The following is a 24011-nucleotide window of genomic DNA, read 5'->3' on the forward strand; positions in this document are numbered from 1 at the left end:
CTAGCTGCTGATTGGCTGCACACACATGCCTCTTTCATGGCCTCACCCAATGTGTTAAGCTAGCTCCCAGTTCTGCATTGCTGTTGTGGAGTTGACTTTAAATATGTTTAACCACTTGTGTCATTTATCTTGTTGAATAAAATTCCTGACATAATTTACTTATTTATGTATAGTTTTATTTTATTTATAATCTGTGCACAACTAAACAATTCGAACACGGGTCCCTAAAGGGTAAATTTTATGACACACCTGCCAGCTTTTAGTTCATAATATCTATTAATTTACATATCTGAGCAGGGGCATAATTAGATCGCACTGGGCCCAAGGGAAAAACTGTGGTGGGGCCCCCATTTTAACAGGGTCTTCCTGGCTGTTTGCAATCGGCAGAATCTGAGGCTGCAGCCACATAGGAGCTGTATCTCTGTGGCTGTGAATCATCCTTCCCTATTGGTTAGTCTGCAGCAGAACATATGCACTTGCACAGCCTTCCTGTTCAAATATGGGGGTACCTAGGGCCCCCCCTGTAGTGACGCCACTAGTGATTGCAAGGCCAGATGGGCCCTCTAGAGGTGCGGGCCTGGTCTCTAATTGCTGTGACACCCCTGTAGAAATCTCCTCCGTATGTGTGTATGTGTGTGTGTGTGTGTGTGTGTGTGTATGTATGTGTATGTATATGTGTGTGTATGTTATATATGTGTGTGTGTATGTGTATATGTGTGTGTGTGTGTGTATGTATGTATGTGTGTGTGTGTGTGTGTGTGTATATATGTGTGTGTGTGTGTGTATGTATGTATGTATGTATGTATGTGTGTGTATGTATGTGTGTATGTGTGTGTGTGTGTGTGTGTGTATGTGTATGTATGTATGTGTGTGTGTATGTATGTGTGTGTGTATGTATGTGTGTGTGTGTATGTGTATATGTGTGTGTGTATGTGTATGTATGTGTATGTGTGTGTGTATGCATGTATGTGTGTGTATGTATGTGTGTATGTGTGTGTGTGTGTGTGTGTGTGTGTGTGTGTATGTGTGTGTGTGTATGTGTATGTGTGTGTGTGTGTGTGTATGTGTATGTGTGTGTGTGTGTGTATGTGTATGTATGTGTATGTGTGTGTATGTGTGTGTGTATGTGTATGTATGTGTGTGTGTATGTGTGTGTGTGTGTATGTGTATGTATATGTGTGTATGTGTATGTGTGTGTGTATGTGTATGAATATGTGTGTGTGTGGAGGGGGAAGGATGGTATAATACATTATTAAGTGGTACATAAAAAGACTCTGATAAAGTCTGTGAGGCGTCTTCCTTCTTGTCTCACTTGTTGTAACTCTTGCTCCTCGTGTTTTTCTAGAAAGTAATGACTAATATCTACTTAGCTCACAGTATCTCCAGAAAGGGAGGCTACTGCTTTAGTCAGGGAGACTGAGGTGGAGTTGCAGCAGCGGGCAGTGAGTGAGCGAAGCGGGGTGGGAGCATAAGTCGTGGCTAGGTGGTCCTACACATGATCCTGGGAAGCTGTGAGAGACAGTGGGCAGGAAAAAAAATATATGAAATAGAAAGTTTTGCAGAACTTTATTTTTTGAAAAATGTATGCTCCTGTGCTGAATAAACCAACTTTTTTACTGCGGGAGTTGTGTTTTCAGACATTTTGCCATAGAGTCCCAGGACTTAGTTGTACATAATCGCACACAGATTTTTCTTAACTTCTTTTTAGACAAAATATTTATAATATGTTAAAACTGCTGCTCATTCATATAAACAATGGAAAAGAAATGAGTAAGGTGTCCCTTTAAATAATTATCTTTATCATCCCTTTAAGACTGGTAACCTGTTTATAGAAAGTTTATATTTCTTTTCTGAACTCTAAAAGAGTTGATGGGATTACACTTTTAAAATTAATGTAAATTGCTGTTTATATTTTTCATATAAATTGTGTATAATGATAATAATATTTACAATATTGGAATTTTAACCTTTTAGCGCCGTTATGCCTTTGTATTCCATCCAAATGGCGCTGGGCTTTAGCGCCGTTAGGACGGAAAACAACGTCATAGCCGTTTGGCTGTCCTGAAGCCAACAGCGCTTCCTGGATGTGATCGCGGTCTGGAGGGCGTGCTTAGCGTCATAGGGACGCCCCCCTGACCCAACGCCATAATTGAAATCTTGCGATTGCGTGCATGATTGCGGGATTTCAATTTGTCTACATCGGAATGTTGTTCCGATATAGACATTATGACCCTGTCGTGAAAGGGTTAACAACTCCCTTATAAGTGTATGTCAGTTGCTGCTTTCCACAGGAGGGGACAATGTGACTTTTTTGAAGATAATAAGGAGATGTAAATAAGTGCACATGTGTTCCTAATTTCCAATTTCTTTGCTCTGGTGATCAAATGTCAGAGTAGCTTATGAGCTGCGCAGTGGAATTTTCATGCTGTGATATCTTCCTCTCCGCCATAAAGGATCAATATATGGAAGGCCTTGTCGCAATCTCTACCCACCTCCCACACACCCAAAAGCCAACACCACAATGATTACTGTGTGGGAGCAGGAAGGCCAAGGTCCTGGGAACTAAGAGATTTGAAAACAGAACAGTCCAGCTGCATTAGGACCACCTACGTAATGTCACAGTAAGTTGGAAAGTTGTTTAAAATGCTATGCTCTATCTGCATCATGAAAGAAAAAAAATTGGATTCCATGTCCCTTTAAAGGAACCATTTAATAGGATTTATTTATGTGTAATTTACATACAAATTTTACGTTTTTACTAAAATATGATTTTTGGTGAACAGATTTTTTGCGATTTTTGATGCACCACAACAATAATTTTTTTTCCTGCGTATTTATGTGTGAAAGGTTCAAATATTTGTTATGTAGGATTTTAAAAAAAAGAAATATGTATTGCCAATAATAATGTTATAGTAACTAAAGTTGTTGGAAAAACATATTGAATTAAAAACTTTTAGTTTTTTTTCCCTTACGGTATTCCTCCTAAGCCGTAGATATTCACGCTCATGGAACGCCCTGGTGAAAGGGCTGGTCAGGCAAATGATTCAGAATAGTTTTGTTAGCAATCATTGTACAAATGATGAGGGCATTAAAAGCTAATAAACTGCAAACAGCTTCTTGCAATATAGGAAGAACTTGCAGGTTATCTGTTAATGGTAATACGCCAAACGTTCCTGACACACCAGACAAAGGAGCAGCGATGCAGGAGTGATAAAACGCATTACACACTTTATTCCAGCACATTCTACGAATGTAAAAAGCAAAAAGTCCATCATATTGTGACTCTGTGCCGTGATATGCTGGACTTTTCACTTTCATTATTTTATACAATTGAGGGCGCTCTGTTTCCTTTTAACGTGCTGGAATAAAGTGTGCAATGCGTTTTATCACTCCTGCATCGCTGTTCTTTATCTGGTGTGCCAGGAACGTTTGAAATGTGGATTAGTTCCCTGTAACATTTTTCCACGGCACCCGGCTCCTACCCCAGTGCAGCTGCACAAACCGTGCCTCAGCTGAAGAAAGCGAGAGGGCTCTGAACAGAATTGAACTACAGTCATATTAGTTTACATGGCGTGGAGCATGTGTTTTCAGGAAGAATAAAGTTTAGTGCCCACTACTAGGTATAGTGCCCATTTTTCTCAGGGGCAATTCTCTCAGGCAGCAGCACAACAATCTGATCACTGCTATGAACAAACCACGCATTTATTCAGTTACAAATTAACCTGAAATGTTTTCACTACAATTTACCATGCTTTCGCCTATAGTTTAGTATATATTACTTTTCTATCAGTTAAATAAGTGCATTGTGAATTTTGAGCAAACTTCTCCTGCATATAGCTGTTGAGAAAAATCTGTGAGAGCAGCTTGTTTAAAATGCTTACAGAATTCCACAAGACTTGCGAGAGAGCTTCAAGGGACAGTTTACTCAAAAATGTTCTCCCCTTTAATTTGTTCCCAATGATCCACTTTACTTGCTGGAGTGTATTAAATTGTTTACAAGTAGCTCCTTTACCCTTATATTGGCATTTGAAATAGTAGATTTAGCCAGTGGTATCCCCACCTATTCTGAAAGTTTGTGGCGCAGGTCCAAGCTATAGATAAGCTGTGTAAACATAGCCAGCAGAATAAATTACACTCCCAGTGGGATATAGCAGAGATAAGGTAATAAAATGTTGATTTTCTATTGTTCTCTCCAAGTATTGGTGATTGTTTTATGGACAGATATAAGATAAAGAAGCAGGTATATGTGCACAATGTGATACAGTAATGAGATCTGATTATACCTACAAGCTCAACCCATTATATTAGGTTGTGGCTTCAAAACACAAAATCAGAGCTTTAATATACAGAAATAAACCTTAAAAAGCTCATTTTCATACATTTTTACTCTGCAGTTGGTAAAAAAAAGCAATTGGAAACACATTAAGGGGAAAACTATTTTACAGTATACTGTCCCTTTCAGACATACCCTGGGAACTCCCCTGTTCAGCCCTGGGAACTCCCCTATTTCTCTCACTTTCTGAAGTTGTGTTTTATTTATCAAAAAAGAAAATACTGAGTTCAATGTAAATTGTAAAAGTAAGATGACCATATTGCCGCTTTAAAAAGGGACAGGGTTCTTATACAAACCATTTCTTTAAACAGCCCTGACATATGTATTTTTCATGTGTGTCCCTTTTTAAAGCGGCAATATGGTCACCCTATGTAAAAGATATGCAGAAATTTACAAAGTATGACCCTAATTTGTTAAAGTAATACAGAAACTTTCAAAACATAATCAAAATTTTCAAAATCACTGCTGGATCTAAATCGAAATGTATTAAAATATAGAAAGTGCAAAGCTGAATTATAATAATAATAATAATACCCAATCTGAAGTGTAAAGTAATATAAAATACAAAGCACAAAGTGTAAGTGTAACAAAACTCTCAAATCACGAAGTGCTATATTGCATTAGGCTTGTCTCTCCTTCAGATACAGAAATGAGAGGGATCTCGCAGTGCTGCAGGGTTCCATCCGTTTTCTTTGAGCATTCAGTGAGTTCAGTCCCTGTGAAGTCTCCTCTACAATTTCTCTCCAAACAGGAGAATCTATAATAATCAGGCCCTAAGTATTTGGCTTTTAAAAACAGATATATTATAAAGAAGCATGTGTGTGCACAGAAAGTGATAGAATAATGGGATCTGATATTCTTGCAAGCTCAACCCATTTTGATGGGTAGTGGTTTCGAAGAACAATACCAGCTATTTTGAATACACAAACATAAATAATTTCTTGTGCATTTTTTACTCTGGGGATGGTATAACGTCATTAGAAACACATTAAGGTAAAAACAATTTTACAGTGCACTGTTCCTTTAAGGATCTCTTTGTCAGAGGTTTATTCAAAATAACTTTATTTTTTTAAAGAGAGTTAAAACTCAAAATGAAAGATTCATTGTTCAGATAGACAATACAGTTTTAAAGGGACATTCCAGTCAAAATTTAAATACACATAGATGAATTACATGTTTGAATAGAAACATATTTGCAATATACATTTATTAGCAAAAATGTTTCTAGTAAACGTAAACTGGCACAGCAGAGGAGATTGGATGAGCAAAAGAGCCTTTTCAAGGAGTGTGTACCAGAGCTGCAAAACAATGCACAATTTTGTCCAGAAAATGACAATAGTAAATGTTTTTAAACAGTTTAGTTAGTATGCAGCTATTTTACAATTCAGTTATTGTTAATATACATAGAAATGTTTTACCTTAATGTGGTCTCTTAAATAACATGTAAGTGCATAATGATTTCCTCATGAGGGCACACACATGCCACGTTGTTATGTATGACATCAGACAAGGTAACCTTATCACACCTCAGAGCTGAGCTTGGCACAACAAGGGCATTCCTACTGCAGTACAAAAGGAAGGGAAGGGCTGATAATACCATTTGTCATGCAATAATCTTACATCCAGTTAGTACCCATATATATTGCCCTCAACTGCACTGCTCCCCGCTACATCTCAGACCTTGTCTCCAGATACTCTCCCTCCCGTCCCCTTCGCTCTGCTCACGACCTCCTACTCTCCTCCTCTCTTGTCACCTCATCACACTCCCGTTTACAGGACTTCTCCAGACTGGCTCCCATCTTATGGAACTCTCTGCCTCGCTCCACAAGACTCTCTTCTAGTTTTAAAAGCTTCAAGTGCTCCCTAAAGACTCTACTGTTCAGGGACGCATACAACCTACGCTAACCTTTCCTAATACCAGCTCCTCTCCTCTACTGCAATCCCCTGAACCCTCTTAGCATGTAAGCCTAAAAGTCCAGCTGTCTGTAGATCACCTTCTTAAGAGCTGACTACAACAGTGCAACTCTTGGCAGGGCCCTCTACCCTATAATTGTTTTGTTGTACTCCCCCTTTGTTTATAGCGCTGCGGAATCTGTTGGCGCTCTACAAATAACCGATAATAATAATAATAATAGAGAAACAATAAACAGTTTCCTTTATTTCATCCCTAAATTTAAATTAAAACCAATAGTGCAGTATCATATGTGTATAATGCTCACTACTGATGATCTACAGCTCGCCACTCTGGCGAGATTATCTAAGACGGGGTACTCAACTGTGGCACTCTAGAGGTTTTGGAACTACATTTCCCATAATGCTCAGCCAGCTTAAGGTCCCTGAACATCATGGGGAATGCTGGGTAAGGATCATGGGAAATGTAGTTCCAAAACTGTGAGGTAAACAATTGTATAAATGCAATGTTGGATGTAAAGGACAGACACATACATTAACTTCTTAATAATAAAGAAAAAATACTATGTGTGATTTCGCTCCATGCAGAGTCAGCTTTTGATCATCAGGCCCTCACTGAAAGATTCAATGTGCGTTTCTTCCTATCAGCCAATGAGCATTCACGAGAAGTACATAACTCATATTGCTGTATAAGTTTCAGTTTTAATTTGAAATAGCTTTAATTAACACTTTACAAAAAATGGAAAAAAATGTGCTTTACAAATAATAATAATAATTATAATGCAGAGCTAACTTGACTTCATTGTAAACACTTTGACATTGGAGATTGAGACTGGTTTGCACACTTTTAAAATCAACCTTGCTTATATGGTATATAAAAAAGTTGGTTTATTTAGCACAATAACATTATTATTGTTATTTTTATTTATAAAAAAACTAGTAATACATATTTAGGTATTCTCATATAGATTAAAAACATTAATTTCTATATAAAATGTCCTTTAAAATGTTCTTCTCATTTTTAAATATTAATTTGCTCTGAATATTTGAATAGATATTGAGGATGGATATCTGAAACTAAACCCTACAATACTGTACAGTTACAGAAACAATTAGTGCAGTATATCTATCAATATAAGGGAGACTATAATAGTTCATTACAGTATATGAATGAATATACTATAGCAGTGACTATTAGTATTAGAAACCATATTTTATAAGGTTCTGGCAAGAAAGAGGTTAAAAACAATGCATAGTATTAAAGGCATATGAAACACAAACATTTTCTTTTGCGATTCAGACAGAACAAATCATTTTTAAAAAGTTTCCAATTGACTTTTATGATCAAATTTGTTTTATTCCCATGATATTCTGTGTTGAAGAGATACCTAGGTAGACCTCTGTAGTACTACATGACAGGAAATAGTGCTACCATCTAGTACTCTTGCAAATGGATAATATTCTTGCAAAACTGCTGCCCTATAGTGCTTCAGAAATGGCTCCTAAGCATACATCCCTGGTTTTCAACAAAAGATACCAAGAGAACAGAGAAAAATTGATAATAGAAACAAATTGGAAAGTTATTTAAAATCACATGTTCTATCTGAATTGTGAAATAAAAATTGAAGGTTTCATATCCCTTTAATGACCCCAGATATCTATGTTTTAATCCTCACAAAAGGTAAAAATCCAGCTCCAGCAACAAACATGGTCAATCAGAGCATGTAAGCCAATCAAGAGTGAGATGCACATACCTACCAATCACTGGAAGCTTTATACTCTGGAGCCGCAATGCTTATGACTCCAGAGGCGATATTTACCTATGAGCTTAACCCCATTGCGGGTGTTAAACTTGTGGTTAGCTAGGGACAGCAATGCAATAATTGCATGATGTTTTTTTATCAATTCCATTCCTCAAGGAACCCCAACAGGGCAGATTTAAATTATCAGAATATCCCTTTAATTTCTATATACACAGTGGAATCAACTATTAGATACTGGAATATCCTACAACAACCTACAGATATAGATAAACTAATCACTGTAGTAAATCAGGTAATATAAAATGAAATAATCACATAATAAAAAAGACTTTTTACTTACAAAGAAAAAAATATTGATTTCTAAAAATACAGTTAAAAGTAGAATTCATTTAGCATTATCTCACTTTTTGGAGTTCTATGATTTATTTATTTTTTGTCAGTAAAAAGTTATCATTTTTTAATAACTGTAGTGTTATCTTTTTTTTTTTTACACAACCTCTGTAGATCAATATATTCTCTAAACCCTTTTAATAACTTTTTGTAGATATTACTGCTGACTGCTACCTTAGCTTACTAGAGGGTATTGGAAAAACAAGAACAGTAATATTAAATGCCAGAGACACACACAGAAAAAGACTGAGGAATTTCTCTAAAAAAAATATAGTTATATCAAAAAGAGTTCACATCTTTTCAGCCAGATATTAATTTGAATGTTGCTTTGTTAGTATACAGTAGCCTTTTTTTTACCTTTGAAACAATTTTAAATACCCCCCAATAAGTGTTTATTCCAATACAATGATCTGAAAATGAAAACTCGTTTACTAGGTAAGCAATGTTCTTTCTCTCTGTGATTGTTACACATATACCTTATGCATTTTTAAGATCAATAAAGCTTTTACAAACATGAACAACCTGCAGTGCTCAGTATTTCTATGTTTTGATGCTTGGTTATAAATCTGTGTGTGTATGAAAATGTTTGTGCTTTAGAGCGAAGAAAACTAAAAAGTTTCACTAAAAAACATTTTAAATTTTTTTAAAATTAGTCAATTTCATTAAACACATAATCTATATGCAATTCAGTATCACTACATCTGAGATTAATGCTAAATATGGTATTGTCTCGTACATTAATTGCCCTAAATCTCTGTGACATCTATATCTGAGAACTACAAGACCCTAGGGGTTCAATCACCCTTGTAGAGAATAACTACAGTTGAGAATATCAGGGCAAATTGCCTAGAAATACCTTAGAAAGGCCTCTTCCAGGAACAGTAAATCTGCCAGCTCTTCCTATCCATTCAAGATACCTTATTCTGCACAGATCCAATAATGTGTCCAATTCAGTTAGCAAAAGCTGTTTTTTCCCCACTCCAAAACCAGAGATTTGTGGAAGTCTGCAAAGCTATTTCCAAATGTGACTGGCTTGTTTCTGGTCAGTGCTCTTAGGTTTGAGTTTGTGTACGTCTCTCTGAGATGTGTAATCTAAAGCATGTAACTGCCGAGACACCCAGTCCCTTAGGGTTAGACTGTATTCCAAAGCAGCGTGAATTTTTGGCTCGTAGTCTTGTCACACCACCTACTGAAGTGAAATGTTCTAGCCTCCCCCCCCCCCAACAACATCAGAGGTAAGACCAACCCTTGTGTCTTCTTTCAGCACACAAAATCCAGGCCAAGACTGATTGTAAACCTGCCCTACTAACCACACCCGAGACAATACTCATGTAACCACAGCCAAACCCTGGTCTTGCCTTGCAAGATCACTGCTTAAAATATGTGCTGATTATTGACTGTGCCCATTTGGTTTTTAACCCTTCCCTGAGGTCTGATAGCCCTGCAATGTGCTGTGCTGCTTTGCAGGATACAGCAGATAAATGTCACATAAAATAACAATTAGTATTGCCTCTGGATGCAGAGGTGATTGTAGTAACAAGACAAAATACAAATAAAAGAGGATTTGCTATAAAACATAATGAGTAAACTAGCCTTCTCTATTATGTCATTATTTTATTTTCTTATCATGATTGTCTCTTCTTTCAAAGGCTGTCTCTCTTCTAAGTTTACCAGACTGCCTCTTTTCAATCCCCATGACTGTCTCGTCCCATTCTTATTCTTCTTGATCCCCTAAACTCTCTATCTTCCCCAACTCCAGAGACTGTCTCTTCTCATTATGTGTCAGATTACGAGTGGAGCACTAATAGTTATCCGCAAGAGAAAAGGGGTTTATCGCGGGTTTTGGCGCTCATATTACAAGTTGAATGTAAACACGATCACTTGAGGGCATTCACGATTTATGCTACAATGATTACCGCATCCTCAGAGCTCTGGTAAAGGGATAGGAAAGTCAAAATTAAACTTGCATGATTAAGATAGAGCATTTCATTTTAAGACACTTTTAAATTCACTTCTATTTTCAAATGTGCTTCGTTCTCTTAGTATCCCTTGTTAAAAAATAAATACGCACATAGCATACACTAGTGGGAGCTGCTGATAATTGGTGCCTGCATACATTTGTCTCTTTTGATTGGCTAAATAGATATTTTCAGCTTCCTGTCAGTAGTGCAATGCTGTCCCTTCAGCAATGGATAACAAGAGAATGAAGAAAATTTGATAATAGAATTAAATTGGAAAGTTGTTTAAAATTGTATGTTCTATCTGAATCATAAAATAAAATTTGGGGTTTACTATCCCTTTAACTGATTTGCAAAATAAAAAAATGTCACAAAATATATTGGAAAGTTCAGTTACACTCAAAATAACAATAATACAAATTATTAAAAAAAAATATTGCACAAAAAAGTTATATATACAGTATATATGTGTGCATATGTATTTATATGTGTATATATGTATTTACAGACATATATACACATATAAACACAGAAATGCATATGTACACACATATAGACAAATAAATAAGTGCATTGGAGCCCTTAAGTAGATGAAAATATGTAAAAACATATTTATGCAATATTAAGTTTTAATAAAGTGTTATACTGTGTATGTTCTGTAAATATTTCACATTTCAATGTTCTGCACTTAACAGAATATGTTCCATGTATTTTAAATAGATATTTCTCTCTCTCTCTCTCTCTCTCTCTCTCTCTCTCTATATATATATATATATATATATATATATATATATCTGTATATAAATACACCTATATATAAATATATACTGTACATATTTCACATCCTAATGTGCTTCACTTACAGAATAATGTACTTTTTATTGTAAATACATATATCTATATATGTCTATATATACCTATACCTGTATATCTAAATATGTATTTTATTTAATGATTTTTTTCATATTTTTTTTAATATTTTATATGTAATATTTCAATAATGCACATTAAAGTTAACAATTCTTCATGTGCGCTAACCCAAACATATTTTTATACATATAGCAATATGTATTTACAATAAAAAGTACTTTGTTCTGTATGTGAAGAACACTGAATGTGAACTATTAATAACTCCTGTTGGGTTAGTGCAAAAATGTAGGTGTTAGTTGTTTTTTTTCAGTTTGCTTCTATGGGGAAGTTAATGCGGCCGCGATATTTGTTTAGCTCACATCGCATTATTATTATTATTATACTTTATTTATATAGCTTACGCGCTAACTTTTTCCAACTTGTAATATGAGCGCAAACCGACACACATGAGTGGGAGTGCAAAATAGTGCTCCACTCGTATTCTAGTCCTTCTTTGGCTGTCTCTTATCCATTGCTCTTTACATTCCCATGTCTGTCTCTTGACATTCTCCTTCTTCCTATAGATGCACTCTCATCCATTTCTGGAGTTTCCTTTCCTGCCTGTCACTGCCTCACATGGTAACAATAAATATCTACAGTAATTAAAGGGACAGTAAACACCTTTAGATTATTATATAAAATGTTTAGTTGTGTATGAAACAACTTTGCAATATATTTTCATTATTTTACCCCTTTTCATGTAATTTAGAAAATGTCTCATTCTCAGATCTTAAAATGCACCATGCTGACTTATCAAGGCTAACTCTGCTGCATACATGTCCCTAATTAGCTTTATAATTAGCTTTATCACATAGCAACTGCAAAACAATACATTTTATAATAACTTTATGAGCCTTGTTTTCTGTGGAATAAAATCCACATTGACTGCTCCAAATAAGGCAAATGTTGGAGTTTGGCTATTGAAAATGAATTGCAGTAAAATGGAAGTCAATTTTGTTTAAAAAAGCGTTAAGACTTGGCTGATGTTATTCTATAGCAACATAACATATATGTCTTGTAATTACAAGGTGTTTACTGTCTCTTTATTTAAAAGCCCCGATTATTCATTTTGGGCAAGTCCCTGAGTGTCAATCAATAACGTGTGATTACCCATATATATAGAATGTCTTATATATAGGCACCAATATCATATACAGACATTGATATCAATTTAAACAAAAAGCCCAACAAGTAAAAACGGATTACAGATGTTGCCACAGGCAGTGATGAGTAACTTGAATGTGTTCTAACTGGAGTTGCCCTGGAGTGGGACTTTAACTAAGTTTACCTGCTTCAATGATATGTGACATTATCAATTGTTCTCTCAGACTAACATTGTGTGATTGCAGTGTCTTCTATATAACACTGCAAAATACAGTATGAGATGTTAGATCACCAGTAGCCTGTAAAAAACCCTGCAGGGGCAGCGCTATTCTCTAGTGATGCTGGGTAATTATAACAACATGTAACTCATTTTTATGTTTAAAGAAGGGATAGGAAAGTCAAAATTAATCTTGCATGATTCAGATAGAATATTTTCAAACGTGCTATCCCTTGTTGAAAAAGAATACGCACATATCCTACACTAGTGGGAGCTAGCTGCTGATTAGTGCCTGCACACATTTGTTTCTTGTAATTGGCTGCCAGTAGTGCAATCTTGTTCTTTCAGCAAAGGATAAAAAAGATAATGAAGCAAATTTGATAATAGAAATAAATTTGAAAGTTGTTTAAAATTGCATGTTCTATCCAAATCATGAAAAGAAAATTTCTGTGTTTCCTGCCCCTTTAAAGTTATTTTAATTTTTGTTTTTCTAAACAGACAACTAGAAAAAATAAAAGCCTACTAAATTAATGACAACACAGGAAAAGGAACAAGTGTAAATATATGTATATATGTATGCATGTGTGTGAAGTGTTTTATGCTTAAAGGACCCCTCAATGTAGTATAATTCCATAATTAACATGTGCATTATAAAAAGACAATTATTTAAAACCTATTCTGAATTTCAAATAAGCAGTAGATTTTTTTCAAATTAATCCCCCCCCCCATTTTCTGGCACCCTGTTTCATGTGACAGACATCAGCCAATCACAGACTAGTATACGTATTCCCTGTGAGCTTGTGCACATGCTCAGTAGGGTGTATATAAAAAGACTGAAAAATGTGATAATGGAAGTTAATTGGAAAGTGTCTTAAAACTGCATTTCTGAATCATAAAAGTTTATTTTGATTTAAGTGTCCCTTTAAGTTTCATTCAAATAGTATAGAACAACTAAAGGAACTCAATGAAGAACTACACTGTCTCTTTAATTGAAAGCCCTGATTGTTCATTTTGGGCAAGTCCCTGAGTGTCAATCAATAACGTGTGATTACCCATATATATAGAATGTCTTATATATAGGCACCAATATACTTGAGTATATTTTTGTGCTCTTTTGACTTAGTGCTTGCATGATTTCTAACATGACTTTTACTGTGCTCTTCCAGAGAAGTATATTATTTGAGGGATTTAAAGGGAACCCCCAATTTTTTTTGGTGATTCAGACAAAACATACCATTTAAAAAAAGGTTTCCAGTTTACTTCTGTTATCAAATTTCCTTTGTTCCCATGATATTCTGTGTTGAAGAGATACTTAGGTAGGCATCTGGGACCTCATTACATATGCGGCGTCACCGGCTTTTGCGGGTTTTTGTGCAGGTTTGGTATCCTATATACAGCGCCGCATATAAATGGGGCACGTATATTTCACCAGTCGGCCGCAATTTTTACTCCCATAGGCTAACATGGGACCGCGTCGCAAATCAGTATTCAATATTCAGCGCAAGGACTTACGTGGCGAAAATGGAGAAATCTTACTCCATTTTCACTTTGCCATACAAGGCAGCCGCAGAAGGCCTTGCGCTGAGTATGGGAGCATTGTAACTCCTGAAACTGGCTGCAAAAATAAACTAACACCTAACGCATGCGCAAAATCTATCTACCTGTCAACCGCAATCCCCCACCGCAATAACTAATAAACTGTATTAACCCCTATATCTGCCATCAAACCCACATCGGAACTAATAAATGTATTAACCCCTTAACAGACAACCCCCCCAATGCAATAAGCCTAATTAAACTATTAACCCCTATATCCGCCATCAAACCCACACCGCAAGTAAACCCCTAAATCCGCCAACCCCAACATTGCAAACTACCTATTAAAGTATTAACCCCTAAACCCACAACGCAATAACCTAGCAAAAGTATTAACCCCTAAACCGCCAAAGATAGCAATGCAAATAGATAAATAAATTACTAAGCCCCCTAGCCTAACACACCCTAACTTAACACCCCCTAAATGAACCAAAATTACCTAAATTACAAAATACTAAAGTTACTATTAAAATTAAAAAAACTAGCACTACTTTAAAAATAAAAATATACTAAGTATAAATTAAAGGGACAGTTTAACCAAAATTAAAATTCTGGTGTAGACTTACCCTTTAAGCTAAAATTACAGAAATAAAAAAATCTAAGATTACATAAAATAAAAAGCAAAATTACCAAATTTAAAAAAATGATACCTAATCCCTATGAAAATAAAAAGCCCCCCCAAAATAAAAACACCCCCTAGTCTAACAATAAAATGCCAGTAGTCCTTAAAGGGACATTAAACACTTTGAGATGGTAATATAAAATGATAAATTGTATATAATAAAACAACTCTGCAATATACTTTCATTATTTATTTTGTCCTCTTTGCCTGTAATTCCATTCTGAAATTGTGAGCTTTTCAGTTCCTGTTAGAAATGGAAGTGCAGAACACTGTTAAATCCAGCACAACCATTGGACCTATTTATAACTGATCCTAATTGGCCACAGCAGAGAAGGTAACACAAGTTACAACATGGCAGCTCCCAGTGTTTTATAGACACTAAAACTTTACACTTATTTTGTCACTTTTTAAACAACTAATGAAACTTTAAAAAATACATATACATGTTAGTCATGGACTAATCTTTTCTTTGAATGCATCATTCTATCTAGCATGTATTTAGTGTTTAATGTCCCTTTAAAAGGGCTTTTTTTCAGGGCATTGCCCCAAGATAATCAGTTCTTTTACAAAACATATTGAATAGCCAATAGAATTTCAGTAGCTCTCATCCTATTGGCTGATTTGAACAGCCAATAGGAATTGTGTAGCTTTCATCCTATTGGCTGATTTGAATTTAAAGAATCAAATCAGCCAATAGGAATTCAAGGGACTCCATTTTTAATCGCGTCCCTTGAATTCTCAATCAGTGTGCGGCGGCGATCATACAAAGAGGATCCTCCGCGCATCATGGCTCCGCGGTCGCCGGTCTTCAGTTCCAGGCTTGCCTGTCTTCAGTTCCAGGGCCGCCGGTCTTCATCTCCGCCCTCCGCTCCGGATTGTTCCTGGAAGAAGAGGTCGCCGCTTGGAAGAAGGCTTCACCGCATGGGACAGGACCTTCTCCACCGGACTTCAGGAATGGTGAGCCTGGAGGCTAGACTTAGGTTTTTTGAATATTTTTTTTTATTTAGATAGGGTGGGCAGTAAAAGAGCTAAATGCCCTTTTAAGGGCAATGCCCAACAAATGCCCTTTTCATGGCAATGGGTATTTTAGGTTTTTTAGTGTTAGGTTCTTTTATTTGGGGGGGTTTGGTGGGTGGGGGGGTTTACTGTTAGGGGGGACTTTGTTTATTTTTTGTAAAAGAGCTGATTATCTTGAGGCAATGCCCTGCAAAAAGCCATTTTAAGGGCTACTGGTAGTTTATTCTTAGAGTAGGGGGTGTTTTTTTTTGGGGGGGGGGCTTTTTATTTTCATAGGGATTATGTATCATTTTTTTTAAATTTGTTAATTTTGTTTTTTATTTTATGTAATAGATTTTTTTTTTCCTGTAATTTTAGCTCAAAGGGACAGTCTACACCAGAATTTTAATTTTGATTAGACTGTCCATTTAATTTATACTTAGTTTATTTTTATTTTTAAAGTAGTGCTAGTTTTTTTAATTTTAATAGTAACTTTAGTATTTTGTAATTTAGGTAATTTTGGTTCATTTAGGGGGTGTTTGGTTAGGGGGTGTTAGGCTAGGGGGCTTAGTAATTTATTCATTTGCATTGTGGGCTTTGGTGGTTTAGGGGTTAATACTTTTGTTAGGTTTATTGCGTTGTGGGTTTTGGCGGTTTAGGGGTTAATACTTTAATAGGTAGTTTGCGTTGTGGGTTAATGGCGGATTAGGGGTTAATACTTTTGATAGGTAGTTTGCGATGTTGGGGTTGGCGGATTTAGGGGTTAATAATTTACGCCTAGATTTGGAGTTTGGCGTTAGCCGTCAAAACCAGCGTTAGAGGCTCCTAACGCTGGTTTTGGCCGCCCGCTGGTATTTGGAGTCAGTCAGGAAAGGGTCTAACGCTCACTTTCCAGCCGCGACTTTTCCATACCGCAGATCCCCCTACGCCATTTGCGTAGCCTATCTTTTCAATGGGATCTTTCTAACTCCGGTATTTAGAGTCTTGGCTGAAGTGAGCGTTAGAAATCTAACGACAAGACTCCAGCCGCAGAAAAAAAACAGGAGTTAAGAGCTTTTTGGGCTAACGCCGGTTCATAAAGCTCTTAACTACTGTGCTCTACAGTACACTAACACCCATAAACTACCTATGTACCCCTAAACCGAGGCCCCCCCACATCGCCGCCACTCGATTAAATTTTTTTAACCCCTAATCTGCCGACCGCACAGCGCCGCTACCTACGTTATCCTTATGTACCCCTAATCTGCTGCCCCTAACACCGCTGACCCCTATATTATATTTATTAACCCCTAATCTGCCCCCACAATGTCGCCGCCAGCTACCTACAATAATTAACCCCTAATCTGCTGACCGCACCTCACCGCTACTATAATAAATGTATGAACCCCTAATCCGCCTCACTCCCGCCTCAATAACCCTATAAGAAATATTATTAACCCCTAATCTGCCCTCCCTAACATCGCTGACACCTAACTTCAATTATTAACCCCTAATCTGCCGACCGGACCTCACCGCTACTATAATAAATGTATTAACCCCTAAAGCTAAGTCTAACCCTAACACTAACACCCCCCTAAGTTAAATATAATTTAAATCTAACGAAATAAATGAACTATTATTAAATAAATTATTCCTATTTAAAACTAAATACTTACCTGTAAAATAAACCCTAATATAGCTACAATATAACGAATAATTATATTGTAGCTATTTTAGGATTTATATTTATTTTACAGGCAACTTTGTATTTATTTTAACCAGGTACAATAGCTATTAAATAGTTAATAACTATTTAATAGCTACCTAGTTAAAATAATTACAAAACTACCTGTAAAATAAATTTTAACCTAAGTTACAATTAAACCTAACACTACACTATCAATAAATTACTTAAATAAAATACCTACAATTATCTACAATTAAACCTAACACTACACTATCAATAAATTAATTAAATACAATACCTGCAAATAAATACAATTAAATAAACTAACTAAAGTACAAAAAATAAAAAAGAACTAAGTTACAAAAAATAAAAAAATATTTACAAACATTAGAAAAATATTACAACAATTTTAAACTAATTACACCTACTCTAAGCCCCCTAATAAAATAACAAAGCCCCCCAAAATAAAAAAATGCCCTACCCTATTCTAAATTAAAAAAGTTCAAAGCTCTTTTACCTTACCAGCCCTGAAAAGGGCCATTTGCGGGGCATGCCCCAAAGAATTCAGCACTTTTGCCTGTAAAAAAAACACATACAATACCCCCCCCAACATTACAACCCACATACCCCTAATCTAACCCAAACCCCCCTTAAATAAACCTAACACTAAGCCCCTGAAGATCTTCCTACCTTATCTTCACCACGCCGGGTTCACCGATCCGTCCACCGAAGTCTTGATCCAAGCCTCCGAAGTCTTGATCCAAGCCCAAGCGGGGGCTGAAGAGTGACGTCCATCCTCCGGCTGAAGTCTTGATCCAAGCGGCAAATGAAGAAGTCCATCTTTGGGCAGAAATCTTCATCCTATCCGGGCAGAAGAGGACATCTGGACCGGCAAACATCTTCATCCAGGCGGCATCTTCTATGTTCTTCAATCCGATGACGAGTGGCTGATCTTGAAGACCTCCGGCGCGGATCCATCCTCTTCGTTCGATGTCCAACTGAAGAATGAAGGTTCCTTTAAGGGACGTCATCCAAGATGGCGTCCCTCGAATTCTGATTGGCTGAAAGGATTCTATCAGCCAATCGGAATTAAGGTAGGAAAATTCTGATTGGCTGATGGAATCAGCCAATCAGATTCAAGTTCAGCCAATCGGAATTCGAGGGACGCCATCTTGGATGACGTCCCTTATAGGAACCTTCATTCTTCAGTTGGACGTCGAACGAAGAGGATGGATCCGCGCCGGAGGTCTTCAAGATCAGCCGCTCGTCATCGGATTGAAGAACATAGAAGATGCCGCCTGGATGAAGATGTTTGCCGGTCCGGATAGGATGAATATTTCTGCCCGAAGATGGACTTCTTCATTTGCCGCTTGGATCAAGACTTCAGCCGGAGGATGGACGTCACTCTTCAGCCCCCGCTTGGGCTTGGATCAAGACTTCAGAGGCCGGTGAACCCGGCGTGGTGAAGATAAGGTAGGAAGATCTTCAGGGGCTTAGTGTTAGGTTTATTTAAGGGGGGTTTGGGTTAGATTAGGGGTATGTGGGTGGTGGGTTGTAATGTTGGGGAGGTATTGTATGTGGTTTTTTTACAGGAAAAAGAACTGAATTCTTTGGGGCATGCCCCGCAAATGGCCCTTTTCAGGGCTGGTAAAGTAAAAGAGCTTTGAACTTTTTTAATTTAGAATAGGGTAGGGCATTTTTTTATTTTGGGGGGCTTTGTTATTTTATTAGGGGGCTTAGAGTAGGTGTAATTAGTTTAAAATTGTTGTAATATTTTTCTAATGTTTGTAAATATTTTTTTATTTTTTGTAACTTAGTTCTTTTTTATTTTTTGTACTTTAGTTAGTTTATTTAATTGTATTTATTTGTAGGTATTGTATGTAATTAATTTATTGATAGTGTAGTGTTAGGTTTAATTGTAGATAATTGTAGGTATTTTATTTAAGTAATTTATTGATAGTGTAGTGTTAGGTTTAATTGTAACTTAGGTTAGGATTTATTTTACAGGTAGTTTTGTAATTATTTTAACTAGGTAGCTATTAAATAGTTATTAACTATTTAATAGCTATTGTACCTGGTTAAAATAAATACAAATTTGCCTGTAAAATAAATATAAATCCTAAAATAGCTACAATATAATTATTCGTTATACTGTATTGTAGCTATATTAGGGTTTATTTTACAGGTAAGTATTTAGTTTTAAATAGGAATAATTTATTTAATAATAGTTAATTTATTTAGATTTAAATTATATTTAATTTAGGGGGTGTTAGTGTTAGGGTTAGACTTAGCTTTAGGGGTTAATACATTTATTATAGTAGCGGTGAGATCCGGTCGGCAGATTAGGGGTTAATAATTGAAGTTAGGTGTCGGCGTTGTTAGGGAGGGCAGATTAGGGGTTAATGATATTTCTTATAGGGTTATTGAGGCGGGAGTGAGGCGGATTAGGGGTTAATACATTTATTATAGTAGCGGTGAGGTGCGGTCGGCAGATTAGGGGTTAATTATTGTAGGTAGCTGGCGGCGACGTTGTGGGGGGCAGATTAGGGGTTAATAAATATAATATAGGGGTCGGCGGTGTTAGGGGCAGCAGATTAGGGGTACATAAGGATAACGTAGGTGCCGGCGCTGTGCGGTCGGCAGATTAGGGGTTAATAAATATAATATAGGGGTCGGCGGTGTTAGGGGCAGCAGATTAGGGGTTCATAGGGATAACGTAGGTTGCGGCGGTGTACGGAGCGGCAGATTAGGGGTTAAAAATAATATGCAGGGGTCAGCGATAGTGGGGTCAGCAGATTAGGGGTTAATAAGTGTAAGGTTAGGGGTGTTTAGACTCGGGGTACATGTTAGGGTGTTAGGTGCAGACGTAGGAAGTGTTTCCCCATAGGAAACAATGGGGCCGCGTTAGGAGCTGAAAGCTGCTTTTTTGCAGGTGTTAGGGTTTTTTTCGGCTCAAAATGCCCCATTGTTTTCTATGTGGGAATCATGCACGAGCACGTTTTTGAAGCTGGCCGCGTCCGTAAGCACCGCTGGTATTGAGAGTTGCAGTGGCAGTAAATATGCTATACACTCCCTTTTTGGAGCCTAACGCAGCCCTTCTGTGAACTCTAAATACCAGCGGTATTTAAAAGGTGCGGCCAGAAAAAAGCACGCGTAGCTAACGCACCCCTTTGGCCGCATAACTCCAAATCTAGGCCTTTGTTATTACTTGCGGTGTGGGTTTGATGGCGGATATAGGGGTTAATAGTTTAATTAGGCTTATTGCGTTGTGGGGGGTTGTCGGTTAAGGGGTTAATACATTTATTATTAGTTGTGAGAGTGGGGTTTGCAAATATAGTGGTTTAACGCGTCGAACTTATTTTTGAGAGGCGTGTTAGACTTTTACGGGAGATTAGATTTTTTTTTTTTGTTTTCTTAGGCGCCGGCAGTTTCTAAAGTACCGTAAGACACTAGCGACTTCAGATATTTGTATTTACGCTAATTTCTGGACATCGCTAGTTTATTCGACTTATGGCACTTTATGAACTGCCGGCGCCGTATATGTAATAGCCCGATGTGCGAGGTAAAATTACGGGCGGTGCGGGTTGTAGCGCTTGCGCTGAAACCTGCGCCGTATATGTAATCGTGCCCCTGGAGCACTACATTGCAGGACAAAGTGCTGCTATCTAGTGCTCTTTCAAATGGATAACAATCTTGCAAAACCGCTACCATACAGTGCTCCAGAATAGGGCAAGTTCCTAAACATACGTTCCTGCTTTTCAACAAAAGATACCAAGACAATGAAGAAAATGTATATTTCTAATATTTTTTTGCACTCCTCTTCTAATCTTGGTGTTTATGTGTAATTAATTTATATATAAACATTACAAAACTTTTTTATATGAAGAGGAGTTTTTTATATGTGAGGCTGGTGGCTTTGTCTGGAAGATCTGGGGGTGGGGCAAAATTTGAGGGAGGAGTCACATGATGAAAGCAGAGTTGGGAAGGGAGTAGACAGAGATGAGTGGGGAATTGCTCTACATGATTTTTTCTAGCATGCAGGTAAAGAATTTACAAGGATGTTGCTTCTATTTGTAGAAGCAAAGAACTCCAGATTAATAATAAATGTCATAGAAATAGTTTAATTATTACTTTACAACTATATTGATTTATACACTACTTAACACCACACCCAAGTTTGTCATAAACTTCCAGCCTGATCTACATATTTTTTAAATAATAATATACCTGTAGAAGTTTACTATAATTTTTAGTTTAGAAACAGCATTTTGATTTCTTTTTGATGGTATATAGTCTATAGAATTAACTGTAATCTTCAGTTGAATTAAAACTGGGGATAAATGTAATTTAATATGGCCCTTAAACAAGACACTAAATAAAAAAATGGAATTGTGTGTGAAGGAATAGGGCTGTTTTAAAATTATAAGTTATTTTCAATTTGATTCCAATACACCTAAAAAAATTTTGACCATGATAGCATATTCATTTATATATTTAGTCTTTATTTTCAACTTTGACCTGAACCTCACAAATACCAGATATGTGGGTAAAATACTGGCTGGGTGGCAACCCTAATAAAAAATGATAAATTATGGTAATAAAATGGCAGTTTTAAATACTTTAAAATATATATTTTGTCTGCAGATCTTTTGCAGTACACTGTTTGTCTGCAAAAATATACTATGCACACATATAAATATAAATGAAAGCCTCCTGTGAGTCTGTTAGAGGAGGCATTAAAGGGACACTGAACCCAAATGATTTCTTTCATGATTCAGATAGAGCATGACATTTTAAGCAACTTTCTAATTTACTCCTATTATCACATTTTCTTCATTCTCTTGGTATCTTTATTTGAAATGCAAGAATGTAAGTTTAGATGCTGGCCCATTTTTAGTGAACAACCTGGGTTGTTCTTGCTGTTTGGTGGATAAATTCATCCACCAATAAAAAAGTGCTGTCCAGAGTCTGAATCAAAAAATAGCTTAGATGCCTTCTTTTTCAAATAAAGATAGCAAGAGAACGAAGAAAAATTCATAATAGGAGTAAATTAGAAAGTTGCCTAAAATGTCATGCTCTATCTGAATCACGAAAGAAAAAAATTGGGTTCAGTGTCCCTTTAATTGCTTTTTGCTCTCTCGTGTTAAAAAGTAATTAAAGGGACACTGAACCCAATTGCTATCTTTATTTTAAAAGCAGCAATGTAAATCTTAGCAGCCAGCCCATTTTAGGTTCAGCACCATGGATAGCGCTTGCTTATTGGAAGGTTACATTTACCCACCAATAAGCAAGCATAACACAGGTTCTCAACCACAAATGGGCAAGCTCCTATGCATCACATTCCTGCTTTTTAAATAAAGATAGCAAGGGAACAAAGAAAACTTGATCATAAGAGTAAATTAGAAAGTTGCTTAAAATTGCATGCTCTATCTGAATCATGAAAGAAAAAAATTGGGTTTAGTATCCCTTTAAACACAATACCTTCTGTTGTCACTGTAGGTAAAAACAAGGTAATTAATATATTTATTAATTATTTGGTGCATAAAATGTGGCATAAATCTATTGTGTCAGATATATATTAAAGTGCTGCCCTAGGCCTATTTAAAAACTTGCTCCCTCGTACCTGCTTTTCCATTCACATTATTCTTTGCTATTTGCACTTTTTCTCTGCCCTTGATTCTTACCCTATTCATTCCTAATGTTATTCAGTTGCTCCAGTAACATTTTTTTTTTCTCTTGGCTTCTTCCTGCTACTTCGCTGGTTTTACCATCCAGCAACTTTGACATTAATCTGTACTGTGTGATTTTTCTTTCTCTCCCCTCCTGCTCACTGGCTTGGATCAGCTGCCTTCTGCCTCTCATCAGTGCAGACACAAATGACCCTATGTCAGCCTATGTCTCTTTGCAGACATGAAAGACTTTGATGTAACCTGAGAGACTCGCAAGGCAAGTCTTACACAGAAGGAGGAACAAAAACACTTCTGAACATTACTAGTAATGAAGCCGCAGGACTGGGCAGGTATATTTATAAAAAAAACTGTCAGTGGTCACATCCCTTGTTAAGAATACTCATAAAAACCATAGTTATTGCGCTAAACAGACTGTTTGTAATATAAATTCATTCCATCTAATAGTGAGTTGTAACATTATACATAACAAGTCTACCATCATTTTCCTTCTACAATCACACACCTCACAATATTTCCCAGAGGCTTCCAAGGCAGAGAGGTTAGGGGGACTTGTGGACAGTGACCAATTTGTGTTTTGTGGGTGGAGCTGCAGCAGGAGGGGTGGAGAGATGGGTGTGTCATGAGCAAGGATGGGCATTTCATTGGCAGTTTGGGCGGAGTCAGGTGTGTTGAAGACAGAGGGCCAGATTACAGGTGGTGCTCTAACGTTAAAATATTGCGCCGTGAAAACGTATTACCTAGCCCTCACATAAAGGGTTAGGGCTTACTGAAAAGTTTTACCAAACATAAATACATTCAAATAAAGTGTTACACTCATATAAACACTATCTAATAACAATTATTTATACATAATGGA

The 24011-nt window shown here is 36.6% G+C and overlaps 1 protein-coding gene and 1 long non-coding RNA gene across 5 annotated transcripts in view; one reads left to right on the top strand and one right to left on the bottom strand.

Moving 5' to 3' along the window:
• The window catches only part of ZBTB7C (zinc finger and BTB domain containing 7C), a 205134-nt gene that overhangs the window by 56186 nt on the left and 124937 nt on the right, over window positions 1–24011 (bottom strand). Inside the window, exon 1 of one of the 4 annotated variants that reach the window (XM_053701095.1) lies at window positions 9315–9637. The exons of 2 other annotated variants lie outside the window; for them this stretch is intronic. The gene's annotated coding sequence lies outside the window, so the exon portion shown is untranslated. Of the gene's footprint in view, window positions 1–9253; window positions 9638–24011 lie in introns of those variants that run through there. One more of the 4 variants, XM_053701091.1, reaches the window with a different exon arrangement.
• Window positions 2445–24011, top strand: part of LOC128648433 (uncharacterized) — a 62206-nt gene continuing 40639 nt past the window's right edge. The window contains exon 1 of the long non-coding RNA XR_008400596.1: window positions 2445–2621. This is a non-coding gene — a long non-coding RNA (uncharacterized LOC128648433). The remainder of the gene's footprint in view (window positions 2622–24011) is intronic.

The sequence above is a fragment of the Bombina bombina genome, chromosome 2 (genome assembly GCF_027579735.1).
Source record: "Bombina bombina isolate aBomBom1 chromosome 2, aBomBom1.pri, whole genome shotgun sequence".
NCBI lineage: Eukaryota > Metazoa > Chordata > Amphibia > Anura > Bombinatoridae > Bombina > Bombina bombina.